At 48.6% G+C, this 12,318-nt stretch overlaps 1 protein-coding gene across 1 annotated transcript in view; it reads right to left on the bottom strand.

Annotated features, from left to right (window-relative positions):
* LIMS2 (LIM zinc finger domain containing 2) overlaps nucleotides 1-9,417 on the bottom strand; it is a 37,568-nt gene extending 28,151 nt beyond the window's left edge. Inside the window, exon 1 of the mRNA XM_047772618.1 lies at nucleotides 8,992-9,417. The gene's annotated coding sequence lies outside the window, so the exon portion shown is untranslated. The remainder of the gene's footprint in view (nucleotides 1-8,991) is intronic.
* Nucleotides 9,418-12,318: the final 2,901 nt, after the last annotated feature.

Genomic DNA, 12,318 nt, shown 5'->3' with positions numbered 1-12,318 from the left:
CCAATTAGACCCATAGCCTGGGAACTTCCATATGCCTCAGGTGCAGCCCCTAAAAGGAAAGGAAAGGAAAGGAAAGGAAAGGAAAGGAAAGGAAAGGAAAGGAAAGGAAAGGAAAGGAAAGGAAAGGAAAGGAAAGGAAAGGAAGAAGAAAGGAAGGAAGGAAGGAAAGAGAGAGAGAGAAAGGAAGAAAGGAAGGAAGGAAGGAAGGAAGGAAAGAAGGAAAGAAGGCAGGCAGGCAAAAATTTCAAATCAATAAGTTAACCTTCCATTTTAAGATGAGTAAACTAATCTCAAAGCAAGCAAAAGGAAGCAACAAATTACCAAAACTGACTCAAGAAGAAATAGAAAATCCAAATAGACCAGTAACAGGTACACAGACTAGGTTAATAATCAAAAAACTCCCCACAAAGAGGACTCCCCAGGACTAGATCATTTTATTGGTGAATTTACCCTTATGATCAATATCCCTTATGAATACAGATGACCTCAACACAAAACTGAATCTAGAAGCCAATAAAAAGTACCATACAACAGGACCAAATAATATTTACACCAAGAATACAATATGGTTGGAGGAGTTCCCATCGTGGCTCAGCAGGTTAAGAACCCAACATAGGGTCCATGAGGACAGAAGTCTGATCCTTGGCCTCACTCAGTGGGTTAAGGTGCCCTCATTGCCACAAGCTACAGCTCAGGTCACAGATGAGGCTCGGATCCAGTGTTGCTATGGCTGTGGCATAGGCCTGCAGCTGTAGCTCCAATTCAACCTCTAGCCTGGGAAATTCCATAAAAGAAAAAAAATAAAAAGAAAAAAATCTATATAATATATCATATCAATAGAATAAGGGGAAAAAACTACATGATCACCTCAATGAATGGAAAAAAATCACTTGACAAAATGCAATACCCTTTCATAATTAGAAGAACTTAAAAATCTAGGAATAAAAAAAAAATCTGGGAGTTCCCGTCGTGGCGCAGTGATTAAGGAATCCGACTAGGAACCATGAGGTTGCGGGTTCGGTCCCTGCCCTTGCTCAGTGGGTTAACGATCCGGCGTTGCCGTGAGCTGTGGTGTAGGTTGCAGACGCGGCTCGGATCCCGCGTTGCTGTGGCTCTGGCGTAGGCCAGTGGCTGCAGCTCCGATTCGACCCCTAGCCTGGGAACCTCCATATGCTGCGGGAGCGGCCCAAGAAATAGCAACAACAACAACAACAACAACAACAACAACAATCTAAGAATAGAAGGGAAGTTCTTCAATCTGACAAAAGCCCAGAGCTAACATCATACTTACTTGTAAAAAACTGAAAGTTTTCTCCCTAAGGTCAGGAACAAGACAAGATGTCTAACCTTCCCATTTCTCTTCAACATTGCACTGGAGGTTCTAGCAAAGACAACTAAGCAAGATTGGAATTAAAACTATCTTTAATTGTGCATCATATATGCTTATGCATAGAAAACCCTAAGGAACTCCACACACCAAAAAACCCTGTTACATCTAGTAAATAAGTAAATGCAGGATAAAAGAACAACATATAAAAATCACTAGCAATAAGCAATCCGAATATAAAATTAACAAAACAATTCCATTTACAATAGCATCAAAAAGAAAAATACTTAGAAATAAATTTCACCAAAGAAGTGTAAGGCTTGTACACAGATAATTATAAAATACTGGTTGAAAGAAATTAAATAAGATCTAAACAATCCCATGTTCATGGACTAGAAAACCTAATATTGTTAAGATGGCAATAACTTTTCCCCAAAATGACCTATGGATTCAACCCAATCCCTATCAAAATTCCAACTGCTTTTTTTACAGAAATGTGCACACTAATACTAAAATTTATGTGGAAATAAATGCAAGGGACTTGGAATCGTTGTTCAAAATAACTTAAAAAACTACAAAATCAGAGGAATGACATTTCCCAATTTCAAAATGTACTACAGAGTTACAGTAATCAAAACAGTATGATACTGGAGTTCCCGTTGTGGCTTAGCAGGTTAAGAACCTTACTCGTATCCATGAGGATGTGGGTTTGGTCCCTGGCTTCACTCAGTGGATTAAAGATCTGACATTGCTGAGAGCTGCAGTGTACACTGAAGATGAGTCTCAGATCTAGCATCACAGTGGCTGTGGTGTAGTAGGCCGGCAGCTGCAGCTCTGATTTTATCCCTGAGAACTTCCATGTTCTGCAGGTGTGGCCCTAAAACAACAACAACAACAACAACAAAACTATATAATACTGACATAAGGATAGACACATACATCAATGGAATAGAATTGAGAATTCAGAAATAATCTCATATATCCTTGGTCAATCAATTTTTGACAAGCCTGGCAAAACAGTTCAATGAGGAAAGAATAGTCATGTTAAAAAATGATGCTAGAATCCTTGAATAGCCTCATGCAAAAGAATGATTTTAAACCTCTATCTCAGGTCGCATATAAAAACTGACTCATGGGAGTTCCCGTCGTGACGCAGTGGTTAACGAATCCGACTAGGAACCATGAGGTTGCGGGTTCGGTCCCTGCCCTTGCTCAGTGGGTTAACGATCCGGCGTTGCCGTGAGCTGTGGTGTAGGTTGCAGACGCGGCTTGGATCCCGCGTTGCTGTGGCTCTGGCGTAGGCCGGTGGCTACAGCTCCGATTGAACCCCTAGCCTGGGAATCTCCATATGCCGCGGGAGTGGCCCAAGAAATAGCAAAAAAAAAACAAACAAAAACAAAAACAAAAAAAACCTGACTCATGGAGTTCCTGCTGTGGCACAGCAGAAACGAATCTGACTAGGAACCATAAGGTTGCAGGATTGATCCCTGGCCTTGCTCAGTGGGTTAAGGATCTGGCATTGCCAGGCGGAAGCCTGCAGCTGTAGCTCCAATTCGGCCCCTAGCCTGGGAACCTCCATATGCCAAGAATGCAGCTCTAAAAAGAGGAAAAAACAAAACAAAACCTGACTCACACTGCATTGAAAACTGAAATATAAGAGTTAAAAACTATAAAACTCCTAGGGGAAAAAAAGGTGCAAATCTTTATGGATTAAGTAACATTTTCCTAGATGTGACACCAAAAACTCAAGCAATTTAAACTAAATAGGGAAATAGGGCTTCATCAAAATTTAAAATTTTGTGGAGTTCCTGCTGTGGTACAACAGGTTGAAGATCCAGCAACACCCAGCAGCTGCGGCATAGGTTGAAGCTGTAACTTAGATTCAATCCCTGGCCCAAGAACTAAGATATGCTACAGGTGCAGCCAAAAAAGGGAAAAAAAAATCAATGTGCATTAAAGGATACTATTAAGAAAGTTAAAAGACAATCACAGGAGAAAATATTTGCAGATCATATATCTGGTAAGTGTCTAGTATCCAGAATATGTAAAGAACTCTGACCATCAAACAATAAAAGACAATCCGATTTTAAAATGGGCACATAATTTGACTAGATATTTCTCTAAAGAAGATATACCAGAAGCCAATAAATACAGGGAGTTATTGTGCTTGGTTGGTTAAAAGGTGTCTAACATCACAAGGAAATAAAAATCAAAACTTTATACCTACTAAAACAGATAATAAGTGTTAGTTAGGGAGTTCCCATTCTGACTCAGCAGAAATTAACCCAACTAGTAGGTTTGATCCCTGGCCTTGCTCAGTGGGTTAAGGATCTGGCATTGCTGTGACTGTGCTGTAGGCCAGCAGCTGCAGCTGATTCTACTCCTAGCCTGGGAACTTCCATATGCCATAGGTATGGCCCTAAAAAGCAAAAAAACATAAAAATAAAAATGAAAAATAAGTGTTAGGATGTGAAGAAATTGGGACCCTCATACGTTCCTTGTGGGAATGTAAAAATCATGCAGTTACTTGGAAAACAGCTTGGCAATTCCTCAAAAAGTTTAACATAGAGTTAACATATGATTCCACTCCTGGGTATATGCTCCAAAGTAGAAAAAATATATAGGAATGTTATTACTCAATAGCATTACTAATAAGAGCCAAAAGTGGAAATAATTCAAATATCCACCACAGATGAACATATAGACAAACTGCAGTATATCCATACAATGGAATATTATTTGGCCAAAAAAAGGGAACAAAGTACTGATTCATGCAACATAAACAAATTTTGAAAACATTATGCAAATGAAAGAAGCCAGGCAAAGAAAAAAAAAGGCCATATAACATATGATTTCATTTATACAAAACAGGTAAATTTGTAAAGACAGAAAGCAGATGAGTGGTTGCCAGCAGATGGGGAATGGGGGAAACTGGCTACAAATGCGTTTCTTTTGGGAGTGATGAAAATGTTCTAGACTTAGTGGTGATGGTTGCACATCCTGTGAATTTACTAAAACATCCACTAAACTGGACACACTAAAATAGTGAATTCTATGGCATGTGAGTCATATCTCAAAATTTTAAGATAACACACATGCAGTGAAGAATGCAAATATGGAGCTTACTAGAGGCAGTGACAAAGGCCAGGGTACCAGCAAATCGTTGCCTCTCTGGTTGAGCAGTGAGTGCCATCCCCAAGGCAGCCAGGACACCACCACAAACAGCCTCCACCAGGGCCAGCCTGCCCTGCTGGACTGCACCTCCCTGGGGGGCTGAAGACGACTTGCCCACATGCTCTGTATGCCTCAGATGAATGGTAGATTTCAACCTTCCTACCCCAGAGGAAATTTGATTTTGAGTGGTTTTATTTTCTTAGTGTGGATTTATTTTCTTTTATTTTTTTAGGGCCATGACTGCAGCATATGGAAGTTTCCAAGCTAGGGGTCAAATCGAAGCTGCAGCTGCCAGCCTACACCACAGCCATAGCAACATGGATCCAAGCTGCATTGGCGACCTACACCATAGCTCACGGCAACACTGTATCCTTAACCCACTGTGAGGCCAGGAATCAAACCCACATCCTTATGGACACTATGTCGAATTCTTAACCCACTGAATCACAGCAGGAATTCCAATACATGTTTGGTTGTACATGCACACACATCAGACGTCTCATATTAGTGAGCGACAGTCATCTCATGCAAGTAGCTCATTCAGACAGTCATCCTATTGGGTTATCTCAAGGAAATAATTCATCACCTGAAATTCAGAAGATCTGAATAAACAGAACAAGGATGACTTTTCAGGTGCCTCCCTCTGCCCCTGCCCACCGTCCCCCCAGAAATGCAGTTCTAAGGAAGGTTTAAGTGTGAATCTTGGGGGGAGGGTGGCAGCAGGTAGGAGCAGAGAAAAGCAGCTTGGCTGGAGGAGCAGGGGAGAGGCTATGCATGGGAAGCCAGGTCCCTCTCCACGGTGGTGTGCCTGGGCCACCCTGTACCAGCTCACAGGTGGTCAATTTTCAGGAATTTTATGAACCGGTTACCATTATGTTGATAGCCAAAAGTGAGCCAAGGTGGAGGTGTTTTAGCCTAGCACTGGGCACATGCTGCAAATCAGGCCCCATCGCACTCCCCAAGCAGCCAGAGAAAGGATTCTGTACCAGAGACAGAGGAAAGGAAGCAGGGCATGGGCAGGGTCCACCCTGGCCCAGTCTGGGGCTCAGGGCTCAGCTGCACATCACTCTGTCCCCGGCTTCACACTGCTTAAACCCCTGACTCCATCCCAGCCCCATGGGCCGTCCTGAGGGCTCTGGCTGCCACCAGAACTTCACCTTGGCAGGCTCCTCTGCTGAGGGGGCCACCGGGCATGTTCCTAAGGAGGGTGGGGAACAGCTGGGAGCACCATTGGGAAGGGGGCTTTGGTATGAGGACAGGGATCCAGCAGCCTCACTCTGCACTGGACTCAGCCTGGGGCCCAGCTGTGGTCTGGCACAAGCAGCCTCTGTGGATGACAGCCACGTGGTGGGTGGGACTCCCCTCCAGCAGGCCAAGCCACTGTGAGCGCCAGGTCCCAGGGTCCCTCTGGAGGAATGCCTGGGCAGGGGGACGTACCACACCCAGGTTTGAACATTCTCTTAAAGAACAGACAGTTATGCCAAAGATCCCTTCAGCTGGGATGAAGATCTTTTAAGATTTATTCCCTGGCTGCAGCCAGGGCTGCGTGTCTTCCCACACCTACTCCCAAAGCAACCATGCCCACAGCCCAGGCCTCATTTACTCTTCCTCCCTAGCTCAGCCCTCTCCTGGACCGCAGACACTCATGTCCAGTCTCAGGGTTTCTCCCTGGACTTATCACAGTTCTTGGAATGCTTCATGGCCCAAACCAGCTCTATGTCCATGCCCACACCTGCCGCCACAAAGGGGCCATCCTCCTGGACCTGCCCTGGGTCAAGTCCTATCCACACCACCTCCCAGGTCCCCTGAGTCTGTCTCCTCTGCTCTAACCCCTTGTTCTTGCCTCCTGTCCAGTCTCCTTCCCCATCTCTTCTTTGGCAGCCCTTCTTCTACAGGAATACAACTAAAATGCCTGGCTGTGGGAGTTCCTGTGGTGGCTCAGTGGGTTATGAAACTGACCAGTATCCATGAGGATGCAGGTTCAATCCCTGGCCTCATTCAGTGGGTTAAGGATCTGGCATTGCCATAAGCTGTGGTATAGGTTGCAGATGCGGCTTGGGTCTGGCATTGCTGTGTGTGGCATAGGCCTAAAGCTGCAGATCTTATTCAACCCCTAGCCTGGGAACCTCCATATGCCACTGGTGCAGCCCTTAAAAAAAGCAAACAAACAAACAAAAAAACAAAGTGCCCAGCCGAGCATATCACTCCAGGTCACTTCAGTGGCTCCACACTGCCTTCTTCTTGGTCCCGGCTGCTCCAGTGAAGGACTGGGACTTTGCACTAGTGTCAGGGAGAGCTTGAGAAGGTGCATGACATGTACAACAGGAGGGTAACTTCTGAAGATCAGCCTGGTTCTGGGCAACAAGGGATGGTATGGGGAGAACCAGCATCCAGGTGGGAGAACTGCCCTGGCATCTCTCAGAAGCAGTGGGCGTGCAGAGGGTATGGTAGCAGGAAACAGAATGAAAATGCACTCCCCTCAGGTTCTGGGAGAGGAAAAATCTCAGCTATCCCAAAGGCTGGGTCGGATGGCCATACTTCTGCCAGCCTGGCCCCAGGGCGTGTGGGTGGAGGGGAGGCCAGCCAGCTCTGGCATCAATGTGGCATGTGGAGAACAACAAAGGAGGGTGGAAACCTGTGTTCACAGACCACTCACAGCTTGTGAAAAACAAACGAGCAGGAAAATACACCACAAGAAAAGAAAGCCACCAAAATGTTCCCAAGGGCATTTCTGAAGAGTGGAACTGTGAGGGTTTTCTTTCTTTCTTTTAATGTTTGTTATCTTTTTTTGTGTTGTTTTCCCTAACTAAGATGCACAGGTTTTTTTCTTTTTACGGTCCCACCCACAGCACATGGAAGTCCCCAGACCAAGGACTGAATCCAAGCCACAGCTGTGACTCAAGCCACAGCTTTAGCCTCTCCAGATCCTTTAATCCACTGCCCTGGGGTGGGGGATGGAACCCACACCTTGGCAGCAAACCTCTGTGCCCTGGCAGGTGCCCCTCTAAGATGAGCAGTTTGACAAGGAAAACCCCGACTCAGTGTTTTCCAAGCTCACTCTGTCCCCTGGGTCATTTGATGACCAGCATCTTTCAGGCTCAAGGTGCCCGCTAGAGCTGGCAGCGGCCAGGGCAAGCTGGCCCCTGTTCCCACTGCCCACCTGCCTTCCCAGCTTCTCCTGCTTGGCTGTCATCTGGCTGACCTGATGGCCTTCCTCACCTAGGAAGACCCTCGGGACTCAGGGTTGAGAGGATTTATGCAGAGGGAACAGAAATGCCTGGGGTTTCTGCCTTCTCTCCCTGACCCAAGTTGGCATCCTGTGGCTCTGCCTTACTATGATCTGTGCCACGCATCCCACCGCAACACCCATCCATCACTGCTCCTGATTCTGCCCTTATTTTCCTTGAAAGCTCTGAGGGTGTGAAGCAAGGCAGCCGGCCCTTCGAGAGACCGGGAGGGTGTGAGCACCCCAGGAGAGGTGAGCATGGGAAGCTGGCTTTGTCTGCAGACTTGGGGCAGGAAGAGAGGTATGGGGAAAAGCACAGGACTCTCCAGGTGACAGGACCAGTGCTGGTTCCTGGGGCTGCCCTAAGACAGTGTGCCCCTGCAGGCTGGGTGACCACCCTGCACAACACCTGGGTTTGGGGCCACTACTCTGCCCTCAAATTCCTGGGCACTGACAGACTCTCCAAGCCCCTTTCCCTAACAAAGCTGCAGAGTCCCCTCCACCTGCCAGACCCAAGTCAAGGGGTCAAGAAGACCTGTGTCCTCCTCCCAGGCTTGGCTGGAAGGCGGTGGCAGGGCCTCACAGACCAGCCCCTCCTACCTCACCAGGAGTCATGCACTTGTACTGGCCAGTACCAGAAAGGGCTGCAGAGGTCAACACTGGCCGGCCACTGGTGGACATGTGACTGGCCTGTTGAGTCACTCGGCCTCTGTGGTCTCTGTTACCTCGTCTGTGAAATGGCCACAAGGTATATGAGGAGGGTCCCTGGCCCACCCCTGTACAGCTTGTGTTTGGGGACGCTTCTGGCCAGGCCCCCCACAGAGACCTTTTACTATTTTTACCGTTTTTGCCATTCCAGGTTTACAGAGGAGGAAACACAAGGCTCCGGAGGCGAGGCCTCACCAGGCTCCCACGGCTGGGGGAGGGGAATCTGGGAGAAGCCCGCAACCTAGTTTTTGACGCCTTGCTCTTTAGCTGGCTGTGACCTTGACCAGGTCTCCGGCCCCTCTGGGCGCCCGCTCTCCGTGGGCAGGAGGTAACCGCCCCATCGTTCACCGCCGACGGTGCAGGGAACAGGACATACCCTCCACCTGCCGCTGCCCGGGCAGCCGGAGCTAGGGACCCGCCGGCGCGAGGCAGGGGTGGAGGGGCTGGAGCATCAGGCCAGGCGGGCGGGGGTCCAGTCGCGCAGCCCCGCCCAGCCAGGCGCCCACTCCCAGGTCCGCAGCGCCCTCCGCCCAGGGGCTCAAGCGGGGGCAGTTACCTTCCCGTCATGGTGGCTGCGCGCGCTGAACCGGGGCCGCGTCGGGACCCCCTGAGCCGCTGCCGCCGCCGCCGCCGCCGCCGCCGCCGAAAGCCGAGCGCCCGCCCGCAGGTCCGCGCACAGAGAGAGGAGACGCCCAAAAAAGGCCGGGAGCCGCTCAGCCGGCCGCGCAGCCCAGCCCAGCCCGCGGAGCGGGAGGTGGGGGCCGGGACTGGAGGGCGGAGTGGGCCCGCCCCTCCCGCTAGATGGGGGTGGGGAAAGGGGTAGGGGCGGCAAAGGCGGTGGGAGCCGAGGGCTGGAAGGCAGGGATGGGGGGCACGCCACCCGCGCAGCCTTGTCTCTAGGGACACCCGAGCGCGGCCTGCAGCGGGCGTGGGTCACGTCCTCCCGGCTCCTTTGCTCGCCACCTCCCGGATTCCGGGCATAGCTTTCCTTTAAAAGGGAGTGAAGTTATATTAAATGCGAACTAGCCCCCTATCCCCGCCGGCGCGCCCCGCCCGGCGCTCCCCCTGAGCTATCACGGGCGCGCTGGAACACGTGTGTGCCGGGGCTAAGGGAACGCGGGAGAGAGCGACGATGCTGAGACCACCTCGCCGCTGGCCCAGAACCAGGAGGTCACCGCGCTCCCCTCAGATAGACATTCCTGGGTACCGACTCCATCCCAGGGCACTGGGGAGTCCAGGTCCACGCAGTACCCCTTCCCCGAGAGGTCAAGGTCGAGGGGCAACCCTCTGAATCATGAGCCTGATTCTGCATACTGAGATACCAGGCCAGTGCCCTCCGCAGGTGATAACTATTTCATCCAAATCTGTGAGCAGCCCCCTAACTTAGCAAAAGGTACTTTATAAAGACAAACCAAACCGAAGCTGGGGAGGAAAACCAAGTACCCCTGGGTCTTATGATGAAGCGCTAGTGACATGCTAAAGAAGAGCCGTTGAAGTGAAGAGCAGTTGAAGTGAATGGTGATAGAAAACCACTTAGGGAACTATTTAGTCTGAGAAAAATTCTTAAACAAAATAAAACCCTCGCTCTGCCTAAAGGCAGATATTTCTAGGGGGACAGTGGCATGTTGCTCATCCCTGGAAGCAGCCCAAATGCCATGGCGGGAACAGAGCTGAGCAGCCTTGTCTGTTAACCTGACTGAACATTGCATTACTTCTTGGCAACTATAAAGACTATGGAGAAATGGCCATGTGAAGTAGCAACCCACAAATAAACAGTGGAATTCAGAAAGATGAATTGATACTAATGTGCACTGTAATAGCTGCAGAATAAGCTTGAGAAAGGCATCCATCCCTAAGCAGCTGATTATCTTAAGCCGGTGTGGTTTGCAGTTGTTCTTTTTGCAAATGTGTCTTAGCTGATTCTGTTTAATTTGATGGCTGATTAAGCGGAAAGTATGATTTCTTGGCTCATCTGCCTGTTGAAGGAGAAATGCTTTCCATAACTGCCGACAGAGAGAGGCAAGTGTGCTGGAAGCGGTGCACCAGAAATAAGCAGTGCCTGAATCGAATATTGGGGTCCTGTAGGAAACTCAGGGGATGAAAAATAGAAGGCAGAGCACCAAAGGGACCTGCTTCCTCCCTGGAGGGGATCCCACACCTGCCTTCCAGCCTTGCAGCCTCCCTTTGTGTGGTTGCCCAGCAGAAAAGGATCTGCCTGTGGCCAAACCAGAGCCCTCTGCTTCTCACCTATCACCCAGCGTCCCTCATCCCTGGGCCAAGGGCAAACTCAGCAAGAGTTCAGTGGCGACTGTGGCATTGTTCAGCCCCGCTGGAGATGTGGAAGCTCCAAGAACCATGGGCCAGTCTCCCACAGTACAGAACAGAGGTCAGATTTGCCGCAAAGAGTCGGCAGTTGCCTGGCAGTGGTTATTCAGATGTTCACTGATTCATCATCCATCCATTCAAGACTACTTATGATATATGAGCACTGGGGGTACAGCCATGACAAAGAGGACATGGACCATGCTCTCACTGAGTCTAGCAAAGTGGGGGACAGACTATAAACAAATAAACATGATTTTAGACAGAGACAAGGGTTGCAAAGAAAAGGCAGTGTAGGGGGTTGCTTTAGAGTGGAGGGTCAAGAAAAGATTCTGAGGAGGTGACACTTGAATGAGGAAAAGAGTTGTCAGAAAGAACAGTAAGTGCGGGCAGCCCTGAGATTAAGAAAGAGGGTGGTCTGGGGAACAGGAGGGTGGGGCACGGAAATAAGGGAGGGGCAGGGCCAGAGCACAGGGCCACTCCTCCACAGGTCCCCGAGTCTAAGCAGAGGCAGACACAACACTCTGACAAGGGTGACTCTCCAGAAAATACTCTGAGTGAAATAAGCCTTACACAAAAAAGTGCCTGCTCCATTTATATCAAGCTCTACAACAGGAAGACAAGTCTGTGGTGGAAAAAAAATTCAGGAGGGTGGCTGCCTCCAGGTGGGGGTAGGGGGCAAGGATTGTCTGGGAAGGGGCATGAGGGAACTTTTGAGGGGGATGGTAATGTTCTGTATCTTCATAGGGGTTTGGGTCACACAAGTATATGCATTTATCAAATATCATGGAATAACTGTTGACTTGTGCATTTCATTGTATGTAAATTTTTTTTGTCTTTTTTTTTTTTAGGGTCGCACAAGGTTCCCAGGCTAGGGGTTGAATCTGAGCTGTAGCCACCAGCCTACGCCACAGCCACAGCAAGGTGGGATCCAAGCCGTGTCTGCAACCTACTCCACAGCTCACGACAAGGTCGGATCCTTAACCCACTGAGCGAGGCCAGGGATTGAACCTGAGACCTCATGGATGCTAGTCGGGTTCCTTAATGGCTGAGCTGTGATGGGAACTCCCATTGTATGTAAATTTTACCTCAAAAGAAAAATCTGCCAACAATATTGAACTCTAATTAATGACCTGCAACCCTGGGCATTTAGGTAAAAAGGTACAGATGTCTCAGATGTCTGTGACTTACTTTGAAACATATTTTAAAAATCAAGATGGATGGATGGTACAGGGATGGAAAGATGAACAGATAAGTGGTAAATTGAATATACAGTTGGCCCCTCACATCCTTGGGCTCTACATCTATGGATTCAACCAACCACTGACCAAAAATATATGGGAAAAATCAAATATATATATATATATATGGGAAAAAAGTTTCCAGAAAGTTCCAAAGAGCAAAACTTGAATTTGCCTCATGCCCCAGCAACTACTTACATAGCATTTACTTTATACTAGGTATTATAAGTAATATAAAGATACTCTAAAGTATATGAGAAGGGAGTTCCCTGGTGGTGCAGTGTGTTAAGGATCCAGTGTTGTCAGTGCAGTGGTTCAAG

This window comes from Phacochoerus africanus, chromosome 3 (assembly GCF_016906955.1).
Source record: "Phacochoerus africanus isolate WHEZ1 chromosome 3, ROS_Pafr_v1, whole genome shotgun sequence".
In the NCBI taxonomy this organism is placed as follows: Eukaryota; Metazoa; Chordata; class Mammalia; order Artiodactyla; family Suidae; genus Phacochoerus; species Phacochoerus africanus.
Note: the sequence above shows the minus strand (reverse complement) of the source record. Positions and strands in the feature narration are given on the sequence as shown.